The sequence below is a fragment of the Paramormyrops kingsleyae genome, chromosome 5 (genome assembly GCF_048594095.1).
Source record: "Paramormyrops kingsleyae isolate MSU_618 chromosome 5, PKINGS_0.4, whole genome shotgun sequence".
In the NCBI taxonomy this organism is placed as follows: domain Eukaryota; kingdom Metazoa; phylum Chordata; class Actinopteri; order Osteoglossiformes; family Mormyridae; genus Paramormyrops; species Paramormyrops kingsleyae.
The window spans coordinates 29,620,531-29,639,433 of record NC_132801.1 but is presented as its reverse complement, the minus strand read 5'-3'; the positions used below and the strand labels follow the sequence as shown (position 1 = coordinate 29,639,433).

Below are 18,903 nucleotides of genomic sequence, written 5' to 3'. Positions count from 1 at the left end.
ATTATTTAAATGAGTTGCAGAAGCTTTGGGGAATCCGGAATCCATATGACAATATGAGGTGAAATAGGTTAATAAGGTCTTCACTGGCCCCATCTGAAATATTAACTCTTTTCTTGGTATCCAGGGGAGGTGAAATGCATACGTTAGGGTAACAACCTGAAAGGAACAGCACAGAGCCCTGTATTTCCGCTGTGTGACCCTAATCCAGTGCACTTCTATCATGGGATTAAGCCTGGCACGTAACAGTCCTTGGGGTCCAGAGGGGATACTTATTTATCTGTACCTTGACTCATTATTCCATTATTTAGGATCAGTACCCCAAATTTATCCATTAGGCAAATAAAATTAGCCTACTAAACAGAAGACCTGATTGTTCAGGTCGATAAGCTCGGGAAGCTTATTGATCTGTTTGTACAACTGAATCGGGTGATACAGCGCATCAGAGGACTGGCACGCGCGTTTTCCTTAGCTAGTGAAGTGACAGCTTTAGCACAGCACCACTAGAGGGCACCAGTTCGTCATCTTGCATATTCTTTCCTACCCGCAAAGGATCACAGGCTTTTTCCGAGGCTCCAAAGAAACAATCACCCGTAATTAGTGAGATGGTTATTAAATGTTTGTGTCTATCTTTAGTTCCTGAAACTGCATGTAAATGTAAAATATTCATAAAGACAAAACCATAATTATACAGTTAAAAAAAAAAAAAAAACTAAATTACCTGTTCCCATTTGAAATGAAACAATTACAAATAATGTGTGTGTTGTAATTTCTCTACTTAGTTGCTTGTTGACATGTAAAATTGGTCATTTTAAAAACAGACGCACATCATCATTGACTGTAAACTAGATGCACTATTTAAAAAGAATTTCTGTCACCTAAAACCTCAGAATAAGGAACTGGAGTTCAATGGCCTTTCTGGAGTCGCAGACATTGAGTCTGGTCACAGTGAGTCAAGGGATCACTTCTCTACTAATTAATTTCATTTCTGTTTGTGCCATTGATGTATTCTTGCAGCCAAGTTGGTAAATACACACTAATTGTGTATTTCCTGGCAAAACTCTACAGCAGACATGGTATCTAAGGAAACAATCAGTCATCAAGTACACATTTGTTATGATTAATGCTGAATCATAACTCTTGCCTGAGAGCCTAAATGTCTGTAGGTGTGAACGCCCAACAATGTTCCACAGTAACACACTGGAAGTTGGTGACTGATAGTATTTTAACAATAAATGTAGAAAATCTGCGATGGACTGGCATCCCCTCCTGGGTTCACCCCAGTTTAATGCTCTCCCACCAGACAATCCTGAGCAGGATAAACCACTAGCAGGTGGAGGGATGGACGCATGAGTGTGGAAAATAAAGGCAAACTAGATGATAGCGTTTGTTTTTCTTTATCTTATTCCGAGGGAGTGCCGTCTTGCAGATGAGAGTTAGCACAGAGACAGGAGTCACTATTGCAGTGGCCCCATTTCTATGGCAACCCCTCTGCATTTTCGAAAAAAAAAAAAATCCAAGAAGTAGTGGAAATGGAAGGTATTTCCAGAAATTAAGGCTTTAAATCATTTACTGTCTTACTGCAATCTCTGCATCGTATTGGCTTGTGAATAATTTATTGTTAGAACAATCAACTGTTTTCGAAAAGTGTGCAGTTTAATAATCTTCATCAAAATATACAAGAATTAAATACGAAAACAAAGTTTCACGATTCTTTTGGAAATGTCACCGTCTCAATTGTTTTAAGCATATAGCAGGTAATTTTGTACAGAAATACAGCCATTAGTTTTAATAAGCAATAAAACAATGATTAGGGAATCTTTGTAATTGAAAGATTGCTGGCTTGAATCCCCGACCAGCAAGTTACCACTGAGGTACCCTGAGCAAGGTACCACCCCCAAGCACTGCTCCCCAGGCGCTGAATTAGCTGCCCCCTGCTATGTCATGATGTGACATATAGGTTAAATGCAGAGGAGACATTTCATTGTTGTGCACTGCGTGCTGTGGTGTGTCAACAATCACCAAATTCTGAATTCAATATCTTGGGTCCACTCTACTCGAATGGGAGGTCTCTGCTCCTGGTTCCTCCCCCCCCAGCGAGGCATGGGCTTAACCAGGCTGAAGCCCAGGGCCCTGTGACCATGTTAATGGGTCTCTGCTTCGGCCAGTGCTGGGAGCTGGCAGCAAGGCTGCTCATCGTGGTCCATAAGCATAAGAAGCTTACTTAGCTAGTGAGCCAGAGCAAGTCCACCCTAAGCCTGGAGTATCTCAGCAGCAGTGATGTAAAGTGAATGTGTGTAACGAGCTGGTGAGCAAGAGGTGTGACTGCTTATACTGTTTGTTTTTTTTCCTTGAGTTACACAATCAAATCCAGAAGCTGAAACTCTTAAGATTTCTTGAGAAGTTTAGAAATATTCTCAGCTTATCCTAGCTTCCGTTCCTTGTTTATTTATTCAGGGATTGCATGATACCTATCGAAGTGTCTCCTTACTGTACATCCAGTACCGAGCTTGATGGGGGCCCACGGCTGTTCCCAGGCGGTACACTGTATAGCACCAAGCAGAGAGTGCTCTGAATGGGATACCTGTCCACCATGGCACGGTTTTATTATAGTTTTACTTTTTAAATTTAGTTTTTATCTTTATACATATTATTTGCATTCATTATTTGAAATTCTGCTTCGTTTCAGTCAGTGTGGTTTTATTTGTTTTCATTAATTTTATTTTAAACCATTACATTTCTATTTAGTTTTTGTGTATTTTATTATCGGTTTAAAAGTTTTGATAATGATATTCCTAGGGATAGAGTGAAAATTGTAGGACTTAGCTACCTGCTACAAAATGTTATAATGTTGTTTCTGGCTATTTCTATGAATCAAGTCAATTGCCCAAGGTGACCAAAAGCGTGGCACCATCTGCTTTTCCTAAAATTATTTCCATCAAGGAGGAAAGTTAACCAAATCGCTTCTTTAGTTAAAAAGTATTTAAAACAGGGTCAGCCAGCATGCGGCACCCCTGCAGCTGGGGGGTAAAGGCCTTGCTGAGAGGCCCAACAGTGACATCAGTCTGCCAGCCCTAGGATTTGAACCAGCGACCTTCCGACCACAAGTCCTACCCCTCTGAGACACACACCTCCCACTGTCTTAATGTCTTTAGGAGGAAACTGTACCCTCTTGATTTAAACAGTTTTAGGTCATCCTTTAAACAAAAGTTTTTATCTATTTATAAGACCGTGTATCTGGTAAAGCAGTAGGGTTTAGTACAGCCCTTCGCAGGACTTTCATTATGGGGCCAGGTCACTGCTTGCTGCTGGATTCAGGTGCTGAGCTCAGCGCTTTCCATTGTCTCCCGGCTCCGTGTTTTGATATGTGTGATAAAGTGTGCATCAGAAGACACATCGGAATGAATAATAATAATAGCAAGGTGTGTGACACCAAGATTATCCAGAGCCAGACAGCCTTTTGTATGGGAATAGAAAAAAAATAATCAGATTATGAAAAACGAGGTCAGTATGAATAACATCTCCATTAAACTGTTTCTTTGGTACGATCTTAACTCAAAAATACCAATACAGGCATTCATTGTGGTCAGATGTGTCAGGTTCTGTGCTGTGGTTCAGGGATAGAAGCACTGAGATCTTTCTGACAGCTGACACCTTTACCAATACCCAGTGAAGGCTTGAGAAATGGTTCCCACAACAGTAAGATGCAGCGTTGGACTGGCATTAAAAATCAGCCCTCGGCTTTTGGCCATACAGGTCCAGCACACATGCATACCTATGATATGATCATTGGGGGGATCCCCAATGATGAATTTTGGCAGTCAAGGGTGGTGCGGTGGGGGTAGATCTCAATTTTGCCAGCCCACAACCCCATTAGCCCACTGGGAAAATGCCAGATGGCCAGTCCAACCCTGGTAAAATGATCCCATTGTTTGTAATGCATTATTAGTCATGAAAAGCAGATACCTCCTCTATTTGCATTCCGTGGATGGAGATACAGATGCTTTTGGCCACCATCACAGCTGCCACAGACACTTTCTTATTTAGACGCTAACTCGAAAAATGTTTGACAAATGTTTTTCAAATTTTGCAGAGCCATTGTATGGGAGACAAACTGAAATTGATAAAAATTTTGAGACGGATCACCCCAAAAGTGAAGCAGCACTCTATAGTAATAGCAAAGGGAAGGCTGGTTTTCTACACTTGATCCCCTTAAGATGATAACTCAAAAAGTATTTAACAGATCTTTTTCAAGCTTTGCAGAGGCATGTTATGCATGACAAGCTGAAAATCATTAAATTATGACACCGATCAGCCCAAGATTAAAGCAGTGTGGCAAACTGATAGCAAAAAAATGAGCTGGGAGATCTGCAAATTTTATCCGGAATTGGGGAACCCAGCATTAGCATAATAACTCATAAAGTGTTTGACAGATCTTTTTCATCCTTTGCACACACATTTGTAAGGGATTGAGACAAATTCCCCTACCCGATTGACCTGATACAGATCACCCCAAAACTGCACTCTGACCCCAGGCGAGGGGGGGGGGGGGGTGTTGCTGGTGGTGAAACTTGAAAAGTGTGCCTGAGCAGGTCAGCTGAATGACACTATTTTGTTTAAGGCTGATCCTGGTGCTGGAGTATTGGTAAAGTTAAAATACCAGCCAAGATTGACACATTGCACCAATGCCGATAACTTGAAATCTTGTCTGACTGTACTGATATCCAAGTGAATTTGCACAGGAATTTGTTATATCTCAAGTGTTGCTTGAACTGCATTACTTGTTTAATCACACTACTTTTGCTGTCAGCCCTTTATTCCTGAACTGGAATTGTCTATTAATTTATTTGGAAATATTTTTACAGTTAACCACCTTGTCGTGGGGAATAGCTTGTGCAACCTGGCACTTAAACAGAATGTGCAATAAATGAAAAGGTGTAGTTTCAGAGTTACGTGTCATGACCAGGACTCATTGGGGGTAAAAACACATTTATTGGCTTTTACCTTTTCAGTTGATCCATTCAGTAATTCTAGAAATCGTAGAGGTTGGGGTGCGGGAGGAGCAGGTGTTAGATGGGGTCAGAGGGTATTGGGAGGTCCGGGGAGTACATCGCTGTCGTTCAAACAGCATCTTTTCTAGCTTGGAGAATAAATTATGAAATTAGCAACTTTGACATAACTTACTACAATTTTATTGTCATTTAAAAACACATTTTTTTCCCTCTTCTTTGGAGAAATTCGGCATTGTGATCTTGTACTGTTTTCTTATTCCCACATTTTATTTTTGCCGTCAGCCTCCATTAATATGTACATACCTAAACAGAGACCAAAACCAAAAGACAGATAAACATAGACCAATATACACATATCGCCTTACAAGAAACACTTCAGTTTGCATTCCTCTCTTTCCCACATGGAAGAGGACAGCTGTCATGTAACAGCTTGCAAGAAAGATCATTACATATATGTATGTAAAAGGTCATTACATACATTCCTTGTGTGGGTGTTGATGCAGCCCCACAGTCTTTAGACAGCATTCCTGCCATATGACCTTCTTCTAAAGCTCTGAGTGTTGCCACCCTCTAAGGTGTGGTGCTATTAAAATGGCAACACTGCCCCCCTCCCCAACAGAGCAGTGCTTCCATCATTTTCTTATGAGATGTCGACATGCTTGCATGGTGTTACATTCGATACCAGAAAATAGTCATATGCATAATGCATATTGTGCCTGTCAGGCCAAAGCTCACCTGATGCATGGATGTGTTGAAAGATGTCTTCAGCTTTAAAATAATGACCTTGATAACGTTCCCCCCTTTTCCGCTGGCTTCCTCCACTTTCCGCTGGAGATTTATGGTGCACTATTAACACATGGCAGAGGTACAGATGTGTTGACATTTCTGTAACATAAAAGAAACAAGAAGTAACTTTTGTGATCATTTATATAATAAAACAACAAAAAAAAATGTAATTCAACATGAACTATATATGTATGGTAAAGATATCGCAGTGATGTCAGGATGTCATCAAGTTGCAACAAGTCAGGAGATGGTTATGAGGAGACCAACTTCTACTCAACCAAACACTTTCTACCTCCCTTAACCAGAACAGAATTATAATGGAGCCGGACTACCAGTGAAAAATATCAGCACATCACAATAGTGAATCTTGTCTGAAATATGCATGACAAACAATAAGCAAGCTTGCTTGGAGGGTTCACAGGAGTAACAGGGGTCAAAAGGATACGCGCTCAGTAAAATTATATGCCATTGTAACTCTGCTTAATTAGTAGCTGCATTTCTAGAAGATAAACCTTAATTCACTCTGGGTACTGCAGACCAAATCTCTCTTGTGTAGTTGGGATTTTACTTCATTAAAAAAGCCTCTGTCTCATCAGTCACCTAGAGAAAAGAACACATGTACCGTCATGGAGAAGCTAGACCCATTCTGGTGAGACTTTTTTTTCTGTCTGATTTATATTTATTTATTTAACGGGCACTTCTATACATAACAGTACACAAGTAAGGAAGCTGGGTCAGACAGCTTTTCTGGAGCAAAGGAGGTTAAGGGCCCAATGGTAAACTTGCTCGACTGACCACAGGATTTGAACCAGTGACCTTCTGGTCACAGAGTCATAGCCCAGAGTCACACAGATCAGAGTTACTGGTGTCGGTAAGAAAAAGGGTTATAATACTCAGATCAGCCACCTGACTGTCAAGGGCCTCAGTGACAGTGTGCTTAGCAGGTCAGACCACACCTCTCTCTACATGGCCAAAGGCTTGACCTCTCTCCAGGGGATCCCAAGCTAGCTAGGAGATATAATCCCCCAAAGCTTGTTCTGGGCCTTTCTTGAGGTCTATGCCCAGAGGTACATTCCCAGAACAGCTAACTTGAGTGTCATCCAGGGGCCCAAACCACGTCAGCTGACTCCTCTCGCTCCAAACATGAAACAGCTTTACTTCAAAGGTTCTCCTCACCAAACACCTCTTACTTTGCACTGTGTCTACATATTTATTGTGACATGATTATAATTGGATGTGTTAGTGTACATGCACCTTAACTTGTAGTAGCACCTTAAGGAATCTGTACTTTTGATCTGTGTTGTCTTAATTGGTTTTAGCAGAAGGACATGTAGAGTAAGATTGTTATTGCACAAATAAACTCTTGAATCTTGAAATGAATGTAGGCTTTCCTAAAATATACAAAATATACCTTGATATTTTGTCCTACTTATCACTTATCACAGTTCCTCTCTTTGGAGTTCAACCTCTAGTTATCAGTAAAAAACAGAGAATAAGTCCCTATATCGCAGACAGCTTAAATTAATACCAGATAACGAGGTATCCACTTAAAATAGTCTGACCTGAGGCTAGCTTGAAACACAATTACAGGAATGCAGGGCAATTCCACTAATTTGTATTGCTACCCTAACCCTCTTGTGGTAAACAGCTGTTTTAAAGAGTTATTTCAGGATCAATCATCTATATGAGAAGCCTAGTTCTATTTCAATAAAAAATATATTGTAGAGTGTGGTGGACCAAGGCATTGCGACGGCAGCAAAAGATGAGGAGGCTTGCTTGCAGAGAAAAACAATACCCTTTTATTAAGGACTAACATAGGCAGCACACAATTACTGAACCACACACGACACCGAAATATAAGGAGGTGTGACACAGACGATGGGCAATTTATACAACGGCTAAAGACACGTGAGGATCAGACAGGGTTCAAATATGACAAAGACAAGGGTACCCACAAAAATCGGGAACACAATAGGAATTAATAACATAAACACAAGGGGTATGTCGCGTCCTCGTTGGTGTCGGCGTTCCATCACTCTGTGTAGTCCCCACATTGTCTGTCTACCCTGTCTCCCGCCGTGAAGACGACCCGGAACAGTGTTCACCGTCCCTGTAGCTGTGTCTCCCGTCTGTCAAACGGTCTGTCTCCTGTGCTGGCCAATGAGCAGGAAGACCGTCAGCTTAAGAGGAAGCCGACCTGCAGACCGAAGAGACTTAGAAAAGAGAGCTGACTGATGTGGTTTTTTGTGTAATTGTGTGATGGTTAATGTATTTGGTTTTGTGTTGGTTTTTTTTGCCGTTGATCTTTATCATTTGTATACAGCAATAATTAGGGGAAAAGAGTTCTTTGGTTTTCTTTTGTTCATTTCTATGGCACCACTCTCGTTCCTTTCCCCGCCTCTTTGTGTTTACGTTAAATCACTGTAAAATAAACAGCGCATTGATCACCATCCTTATGTATCTCAGGTGAATGTCCTCCACTCGTGATATGTATTACTAGTGCATTGTTACTGCTCCTCTGTCATTTCCCCATATGACCTAAGGGAGGCATGCAGGGCCAGTTACATTTTCCCAGCATGTTCATTGCACTTACTGGGCTCCACTACGTGGAACAATCTAGCCGGTGCTACACTGCCCCCCTCCCAGAGATTGACCACCTCTGTGACCGCCAAAACCAGTCCTCCACCATGTCCTCCAGCCAGTCGGCAAGGACTGGTGGCAGCCACTGCTGCTCCCTCTCCAGGGACAGTGGACATGCTGAGCAGCTGGGCACCACTGGCAGAGCTGGGCTGCTAGCGGCCGCTGGGTGTCCAGCAGGCTCTGGGGGTGCGGCTCCCCCTGGCCTCGGCCCTTCTTCTTCCACAGCTTGGTGGGGACCTGTTGCTGACCACCAGGCTGTTTCCTCTGCTGGAAAAATATTGCCTGATCTGATGAGTCTCGATTTCTGTTGAGACATTCAAATGGTAGAGTCAGAATTTGGCGTAAACAGAATGAGAACATGGATCCATCATGCCTTGTTACCACTGTGCAGGCTGGTGGTGGTGGTGTAATGGTGTGGGGGATGTTTTCTTGGCACACTTTAAGCCCCTTAGTGTCAATTTGGCATCGTTTAAATGCCACAGCCTACCTGAGCATTGTTTCTGACCATGTCCATCCCTTTATGACCACCATGTACCCATCCTCTGATGGCTACTTCCAGCAGGATAATGCACCATGTCACAAAGCTCGAATCATTTCAAATTGGTTTCTTGAACATGACAATGAGTTCACTGTACTAAAATGGCCCCCACAGTCACCAGATCTCAACCCAATAGAGCATCTGTGGGATGTGGTGGAACGGGAGCTTCGTGCCCTGAATGTGCATCCCACAAATCTCCATCAACTGCAAGATGCTATCCTATCAATATGGGCCAACATTTCTAAAGAATGCTTTCAGCACCTTGTTGAATCAATGCCACGTAGAATTAAGGCAGTTCTGAAGGGGAAAGGGGGTCAAACATCGTATTAGTATGGTGTTCCTAATAATCCTTTAGGTGAGTGTATGTCACAATTTAATGTGTAAATGCTGACAGTCTTGATCCTTCATCAAAAACTACTTGCATCTCTTGAAATTTCTCAAATTTTTTGTGTCATGTAATATAAAAATTTGAAGGCTCTACGAATATAATCTGATGGGCCGAATTGCCTCATTTTTGCTTTAAAATATTACAATATTCATCGGGAATTTTTTTTTGTTTTTCCAATATCGTGCAGCTGTAATGCTAAGTACGAAAAACTACTACGAGATATCTAACAGCATATAATGCAACATTCAAAATGAGGTCGTAAAGTCATATGTGGCAGAGCAAAGTTCCAGTGCGATGTGGAGCAGTAGGTAGGATACAAAGAAGGCTTTACAAAATGGGCTGATTCCATGCCACAACCTCATGCAAAAAGTGAGACCGCGGACCGAGGCGAGAAGGTTTTCTGATGCTGCCCCCTGGTGGACATAACTTTTAATTCTCCAGATTGACATAAACTATGCATGCAAGTATAAGCAGCAGCGCTGCTCGCCTAGTGACACCATGTGTAAACCCTGCTTGTCTGCAAGTAAACAGAATGTATGATAATAAAATCAAAGTGGTTTCCTTTGCTCTTTTCTTTTTAAAAAAAAAAAAAAAACTCGTATATTGAAACTACATTATTTAATTTATATTTTTTCCTGTCTCAAGCTTCTTATCTCGAGTGCATTTTAAAATGACGTAAGTAAAACACATAACTAAAAATATTTAAAATGACAGCTACAGCATACATTATTACTTTTAACTTAATAATTGTTTTAGCTACTTGTGTCTTATTAATCCAAAAATGTACAATGTCATGTCTTCAGTTTGCACTATTATCCATCATTAAACTATACACGTGATGCATACGCCTGTTTGCAGCATATTTATTCAAACAAAAGAGTCCAGTTTTCATTCCTTAATTGGGTGTTATCTTCAGAATGACAAATGCAGGTATGCAAGTATAATGACAGAAGCTGCTTTGCCCTAAACTGACCTGTTTCTCTGAAGCAGCAGCAAAGGCTCCTTTTAGCAGAGAAAAAGGTGACCTTCCCTGCTCCCGCCACCAGAGGTACGTGTATTACAAGAAAGTCAGACTGTAGCCACAGCGTGTTGTCGTCCAGGTAATGCTACCAATGTAATGCTACCAATGTAATGCTACCAATGTAATGCTACCCTCCGCCAGAACATGCCTATTAGCTTTAATGATGCATTGTGTCTCAATCCAACGGCCATTAGTGACGTAACATATATCAATGTGCTAGTATTTATGTGATACACTGTCAGTGACCTTTAACAGCATATATATATATATATATATATATATATATATATATATATATATATATGTCCCTACAACATGAAGAATACCCATTTTTTTTACCTTATGGGAATTCTTGTATTTTGGTTAATTACTTATGGTTATGGTTAGGGCTGGGTAGGGGTTAAGGTTCTCATAGTTAGAATTAACATTTTCCCCATAGAAATGAATGAGCAGTCCCCAAAAAGATATGATTACACAACTGTGTGTGTGTGTGTGTGTGTGTGTGTGTGTATTGAGAAAGTTGGCAGGCTCAACGATTTCAAATAAATGCAAATTGAGAATACAACAATGTTATTGTTTTAGAAAATTAACAATTCAGTGAAATACATGTAGTGACCGGCTTAATGCAAACTGACCAAGATTGGCTAATGCTATGCACAATGTGCCAGTTATTAAAACACCTGTAATATTTTGATGATTTTTGTCATGGCAGGTTCTGAGCTAACACGCCTGGTTGGCTGCTGTGGCAGCCATATTAGTTCTCAAGCCATGTTTTTCCTAATGACTTCTATATAATTATAATTTTAATTATGATTAAGTTGTGGGAATGTATGGAAAGATATGGCACGGTGGTACTGGATAAAAATGGAATAATATGATTTAGAATAACCGAACACTATGCACTATTATCTTAGTATAAGCAGTTGCCAGGTAATTAATTTCTTGACTTTTTATTGGCTATGGTTACCATATTGTTTAACAGAGCATATTGCCTTGTACAATTGGTATTACACAGAATACATGGTCCTAGAAAACACAAAAAATGGCCCATTCTCAACAATGCTTTTGGCACTCTATACAAAAAATGTATTTCAGGAAATATTTTGCATGCATTGAATGTATTCTTTTTCTATTCATATTTGATTGATGAAAACTTCCATCCATCCCTCCATCCCTCCATCCATCCAGCATTATTACTGGGCAGTAAAATGTGTCATTTTAATGCTTTTTTGACCTCATACTCTTCACAAGTATGATTTTTATTATTTGTATCCTCTGTAATAGTAAGTGTTTTTATTTCAGTGTAAATTGTTAATAGTTAATAGCTTCTTCTCAGTCTTTTCTCTGAGGTAGTGAGGGTTGTGTGATTTTCCTGAAATTCTTTGTTTAGACCAAATCTTATGACAATTTCTGTCATATTGCAGGTAGGCTTGGCATAGTCTTTCTTTTCTGGTTTGGATCAATGTACTGTGTACTCTAACATAACAGCAACAACATAACATAGCTGCCTCTCGTTGTAGCTGTGGATTTACCTGTGGAGGAAGACGTCTTTGTTTAAATCCTGAAGACCACTTGACCTTCTGTCTGCAGGGACACTGGGGTTTTTTAGAGTTTATCGTTCATTCGTTTTGTCACGATTTTGTGATAATTTCATAATTATCTTCCTCTCATCCCTCTGTCTTGTGGTTTTGTTTAACATCCTGTCCAGAAAGCCACATCTGACTTTTATCTGTGACACTTATTGCTCATTTATTTAGTCTCTTTGATGGTTCAGAAATAGAGACTACTTTTGAATTACCTGTTGTTTTGTGTTATTCATTTGCTCTGTTACTGTTCCTGCTTACTGTTACTGTTCCTGCATTCTTTACTCTGTTACTGTTCCTGCATTCTTTACTCTGTTACTGTTCCTGCATTCTTTACTCTGTGGTGTTCCTGCTTACCGTTATTGTTCCTTGTACTATTAACTGACAGTCTGAGGAATGCATGCTACTAAAAATGATAACGGTATCATCATATGTACAAAATACATATGATGAAATTATTGAAAATATATGAATATATACATATGAATCCACATTATCATTCTTTTGTGATGTGTTTTTATCATTCCAAAAAAAAAAAAAAAAACAGCTTCAGTTTTTATAGAGGCATGGAAAAGCAATATTCATGCATTTTCTCTAATGGTGGAAGTGGACAAATTGGTATTTGACGTTGGTAAATAATGGTCAGGTGACCAGTCGCCACAGACATGAATAGTGTTGAATCCAACTTGCTCCCGGGAAGGGTGGGAGGGGCCAGTCACTAGGGCCAAGAGAGTGCTTCACTCCAATTATGTCTGTTGGTATGAAATTAAAACTTGCAGAATTTGCCCTATCTTCTTGGCTGTAGCTGTGATCTCGTTAATAGCTGAGTGTCGCTTAATAAAGGCAGGAGGATTAAGGCAGAAGTTCTGTGCTTGGCCTCGCTGCGAATTGCTACGTCCAAATTAACCGCGGAAGATAGACTTGAAGCACGGCTCTTTGAGGAAGCATAACTCACTTCATTAATCTGTCTTTGGTATTTAAACCACGATTTTATGGGGAAACTTTGGTCAAGGTCAAGTAACATTAGCGCAATAATTACAATATTCTGAGAAACGCTGAACTCTGTTCTGAGGCAGTTGCCCAGTGAATGCATAGCCAGATTAAACCAACTCGCAAAAAAACATTAATGGTAGCTCAGTATGGGATGAATGCGTCTCTCGTTATACGGAGCTCTTGTTCAGCGTGCAAGTCTGGCTCTTGGATTAGCCGTGTCGGCTACATGGAAGGGCACACGAGCCGAGGGGAATAAAGTAGTGTTACGTTAAGCCTTAAATTTTCTCGCTGAGATGAGCGACTTTCATTGTGGCGCCATTGTGCTGTAGTCTTGGTCCGATCACCATGGAGTCAATGGGTTAGTGTAACTCACATTATGATACACATTAGACATCGACGTCTGGTGCTTAACATATCCTTGCAGCTCCTCAAGGTCATTCTCTCCATGCTTGTATCCAAAACAAAAATAAACATGTTGTAATGTATATTTCTTTTTATTCATAAAGCGCATGGCCCTGTGAAACACAAGTCTAATGGATGCATTTTTATCACATATGTAGCTGGCCCTCAATACACAACATTTTACTATATAATGTTATAAATGCAGATTATTGTTATTATACAATGTATATACAGTAACGCGATCAACCCCTCCACTCAGGATCGTGGTTTGGGGGAGGGGGATGTCGGAGCCTCTTCCATGCAGTGAAATGCTGGGGTACATCCTGATTGGGCCACCAACCAAGAGACAAAACCGGCAGGAGGAATATGATCTTATGTTATGTTAAAATATTATTTATAAAATTCTCTGTCTTCACCTAAACACCATTATGCTAGCTGAAGCCTTGTACTTTCCCCCCAGATGCAGTTTCTGGCTCAGTTGTGGTCATTGAACACAAGGGGGCGATGTTGTACTCTGTCCTGCCTGGTCTCCTTAGCCCCTGGGTTTGGAAAGCAACACAGTCCATTGAGCCTGCACTCACTCTGAGATATATATTATTTATATGAAACTGCATATCCCTAATTACACAAATAAACATAGTCAAAAACTGTATCCTAATAGCTTATCTACATATGAGTAGTTACTAGCCTTATACATACCATAGAGAGATATGCAGTTTTCACTTGCAGTGTTGCAAAACATAACCCAATCATAGAAAAAAATCTTATACGTGCAATATTTTTACTGAATTAAAATGATGTTGACATTCAAAGGGCTCGATAAGATTCCCCGAGAGCTTGAGCAGTATGGAATTCCATCTCAGTGAGATTAGAGGTGTTTCTGGTGGAAGTCCGGGGACGTCGCTTAAGTGAAAGTGCCAAGCTGTCAGTAGGGCCCCACTGAACGTTAATTAGGTGGAGGAGGTTTCACTTTCATTGCACGAGACGTCATACGCAGCACGAATCCTGCTAACATGCTCTCTAAGCTCTGCGGTCTGTTTCCGCTTCTGCTATATGCCCGTTGCCTGAGAAATTCAGCAGCCGCTTTCCCGCCTGCCTGCTCCCTTGTTTCTGAGGATACACACTTCATCCAGAAATACGCCTCTAGTTACACTATCACACTATTATATCCGCAACCCTTGTTTACTCACCAAAAGAATCCAAACTTCTTAAGTGCCTAAAATGTATCTCCGCATCAGGGCCCTTGCAGATCTACTCATAGGATCCAACAGACTCCTCCCCTCTTTTACTCATCTGTAGTGCATCTAATGTCCCACAAAGAAAGGGCTTTAACTTGCTGAGGTGCCTGTGAAACTTCTAAACGTCTAAAAGGCTGCAGTTTCTAGCTGCTTGCAAACTGTTATGAATGTCAGCATTGTAAGAGCAGACTAAGGAGTTCAATATAGGACTTAAAATTATTATAACAGATAAAACCTCCATACATGGGACTGAAAAAGTACAAAAAGTAACCTGTGCTTATGAGGAATGTGAACATAATACCATGGTTGCTACACATGATTGGGATCATAATTTATATTGAATTCACCATCTGTCTGCTTATTCAGTGCTCCGGAGTGAATGGGGGGGGGGGTGCCCCTCCTTAATGTTGAGAGATATTATGTTATATTATGTGATTGTTGTAGGCGGAGCTTGTCTTTGATTCAGTTGTTGTCTTGTCGGAACCGCAACGGACACTGACCGCATAGCGAACGTCGCTCAGGCTGCTGCTTGTGTGTCTATTCAGACATGGTTTCCCCCTTCGGATCTACCGCTTATTTCCTGTGCTTATCGAAATGAAAGCGCTTTATTGTGGAGTTGGTGATGATCCACTAACTAATATCTGAATGTCAGTGACTGGTTAAACTTAGATTTATTTAATATGTGCTTTTATCCAAAGAAATGTACATTTGAGAAAGCTGGGTCAGTCACTCCCTGAACCAACTGGGGTTAAGGCCTAATGGTGAAATCACTCTGCAGACCATGGGATTCAACCCAGCAACCTACTGAGCATCCTAACCCACTGAGCCACACACCATCCCTAAGTTCAATATGGCACGATGTTTGTGTGTGTTTAAGATTTACAATCTAAGGTGAGAGCGGTTTTATTGGTAGGAGACGGAACAGTGTAATCCCGCATCTGACGTATGCGTGAAATTAACAGTACTTTTCACTTGGCAAACCACAAAAATCTGATAAAGACTGCTCAGTGTGTATGAGCACATCTGACCGGAAAGATTAAGATCAAATTCAAATAAGTTTCCTGTTTCAGTCTATACAGCACAATATCCTTTAGTGGTATATAATTATAACTATGATTACTATCCATCTATTTCCTACCAGGAAAGGGTCATGGTGAGATGGTGAGCCTGGAATCTATCCCAGGAAGCACAGGGCACAAGGTAGGGGTCACACTGTATGCAATGCTAGGAATTATCATTTTATATATCATGCAATGTCCTTACTTATCTGAAGAACTTTGAATTGATCTGGCAACCCAGGGTGTAGTCATGGCCGCTGATTTAAGGGGAAATTCCTGTCACGGTGCGTTCACCTGTCCCCGCCCCCCCCAGAGGTGAGCGGATACTGCAGTCCCGAGCAATTTGCCGTAAAATCTCAAGGTGTTTTCTGGCATCGGGGAAGGGCCGGAAAAGGCATGCAGGGGCATTAGCCACATCGCTAATTGCTAAAAGACACAAATGAGTCTCCCAGATGCAGGATGTGGAGCCACTCTTTCACTTCTTCTGCTGGGATCAGCTTTCGGTACGGGACGCAGAGTCGAGCCTCTCGTTATTCCGAGTGAGGATTAATATTATCCGGTGGTGAGGTGTACCCACACTGAGGGTAGCGGGGGGGGGGGGGGGCGTGACCTGCTCCGGTTGACGGGACATCCAGACAGCTGAGACATTAGGCCCCGATGAGAGCCCCAGCCGTCCACACTAATCCATCTCGATACTCCGCTTCCCAAATGCCGTAACCGATAACTGGAATTTCACGGATCGGTCACTCCCTGCTCACCTCAGATCCTCTATGTCGTAATAAAATAATAGCAGCTAAAATGAAACACTAAGCAGTTCCTACAAATTTCTGTATAAATCGATCAATAATCTTGACGACTCTAATATGCCTTTTAAAAACAATATGGACATTAGCACTATTTAGCTTTGCGTTGCCTTTTCCCCTAAGACTGTCTTAGCAGACAATATTTCCAGACTAATTTTTAGACTAGTTAGTACATGTTTTCAAAGCAGACATTCTTCGTCATCTGGCTTGAAAAGAAGAGAGACAAGATCCCTCCCTTCAGCGAGGGACATGATGATTAGCCTGATCAGTACGTTGATGCCATCATTTGCTTAGTGGTTGATGTGTCCTATTACTGTTCCTGGCACCTTTTGGTGTTACACAACATGCTACATTTTTAATTCTTTTTTTTTTTTTTTTTTTCCTTTTTCAACAGCCTGCAACAGATACATCCTGTGTCTGCGCTCCGGGCACGGAGCCAGCGACCGATTGGCTGGTTAGCAGTGGGGCGGAACAGGGCCGAGTGACAGCTTGTGAGAAGCTCTCCTCCGTCGGGGTCGCTTGGAGCAGCCTGATGGGGCAGTGACACGCTGACAGGCCCTGTCTCTTTTATCACCTTGTCGGCTCTCTACGTCTCTCTCTCCCTTTCGCTTGGTCATAACATGCTGCTCCTCTCTCAGTGCCTCCATATGTACATGCTTTTCTGCCTTGGAATGGACCAAGAGTTTTTTTTGCGTTTCTTTTTTTTTTTTGCTTTGGTAGGAAGGACACACTGGGTGTGAGCCCCCCTCGACACATCGAAGAGGAACTGGACTGTACTTCCTTTAGCTGCCCGTATAGCTTTACACAAGCGGAAGAGACTTTGGCAGGAAATTTACATATATTCCTGTGGATTCACGAATGGACATATTTATTTCCTACTCGTATGTTTGTGTAGACAAAGTAGTGCAGTAAAACATAAAACAATGTGTAAATCCACGAAAGAGAAAAACAGGTGGAAACAAGTGGCCTCATTTAAGTGTTTACTAATGAAGAATCCTGGAAACACATACGTATTTTTTCAAAAATACAATAAACATAGCCTAAACATAATGCTTACCAAAATACTCAGTTTCAAGAGAGCTACAAAACTTAGTGACCGCCCATTTTCTAAACTAAGACATTTCTAACAAGCATTACTTCATCACAGCCAGGTGTTGTAAGAAAGAATGAACTGTTGATCATTGGTAGGCAACAAATGGTACTTCACTCTCTTTACATGGCTGCCAACTAGACATGAAGAAGAATATTTATGCAATAGCAACTATTCTAAATGACACCTATTAAGCTCTCACAATCAGTGAGATTTATTTGTTTATTTTTACAGGACGCTACCTAACTAGCTGTTCAGGAATGACCCAAACGGATGCCAGAAGAAGAAACTTGCCGTTAAGCCATCGGGATATTCAATATTTCTGCGTTGAGGACGGCAGTACACTGTTAGCGCAGCTTGACATAAACATGGGGAGGACCAGCAGATGGGCTGACTGGTGACTATGGCACTCCCGAGGTCAGATTGTACTGGGATATGTCACGACCTGCCCAAACACACCTGCTCGCGCCGCCGTCTCCACTCACTGCCACTTTCCACTTATATCATCTCAGTTCCTTTTGCTTCCACGCATGAGTTGAACTTGGCTAGCGTGAAAAAATGTAAACGGCCTTTTTCTCCGTGCATTTTCCACCTTTGAAGTCTGAAGTGTGATTGTTTTTGGGCCGCTGCCGGTTTCTGTCGAAGGCCCTGACATGAAAAAGCAGCCTGTGCTCTCAAGTTTAGCTCATTGCCAGTGATCCAGGACTAAACCAATCAACCTGCTGACTGGCAGATATAGTTACAAGAATGAAAGAAAGGTGGTGAAGGCATTGGGGGTGGTGGTGGGGGGGGTGCTATGTCACAACTCTTTGTCATTTCTGCTGGGGTGTGTGCGGAAGATTCGACAGCTACCCTACAGCCCCTGATGCTAATTTCACTGCTTCCTTGAAGACCACAGAATGGCGATACTCAGCTACTTGGCAGGTTTGTGAAACCAAGTCAGTTTTTTAATGCTTGTCTTTCACGCGTTTATTCCAAAACGCACAAGACAGGCATCCTTCGCTTAGCCGCGTAACACGGTGCTCTGAGAATGGCTCTCAAAAAGAATTAGGCCTTGTGTCAAATCCTTGGCCTGGCCTAGACCTATGCCTGTATCACCAGTGTTACAATGATGCGCTGCATAAATCATTTCTTTCTGGCGCTGAAAGCAATTAGACCCGCTAAATTATGACACAGTGTCAAAAATGGGTTGAAACCAAGCGTGCAATTTCAGCTGCCCCTCACATCACGAGAAAAAAGCTGCATTGTTTAAAAGCAGCAGAGCATTAGAGATGTTCGACAGAGGCTGCGAACACAAAGCTACCGAAGCTGCATACTGTAGCAGTCTCTCTAAGAGCTAATGGCGCATGCCCAA

The 18,903-nt window shown here is 41.5% G+C and overlaps 1 long non-coding RNA gene across 2 annotated transcripts; it reads left to right on the top strand.

The window, feature by feature from the left end:
- Positions 1-15,736: 15,736 nt before the first annotated feature.
- Positions 15,737-18,260, top strand: LOC111845493 (uncharacterized). Of its 2 annotated transcripts, none has more exons than XR_002838626.2 (3): positions 15,737-15,798; positions 16,648-16,727; positions 16,854-18,260. It is a non-coding gene; the product is annotated as an uncharacterized lncRNA (long non-coding RNA). The 2 variants fall into 2 exon arrangements; XR_002838625.2 differs by lacking the exon at positions 15,737-15,798 and having other exon boundaries at positions 16,273-16,727; positions 16,854-16,950; positions 17,180-18,260.
- Positions 18,261-18,903: the final 643 nt, after the last annotated feature.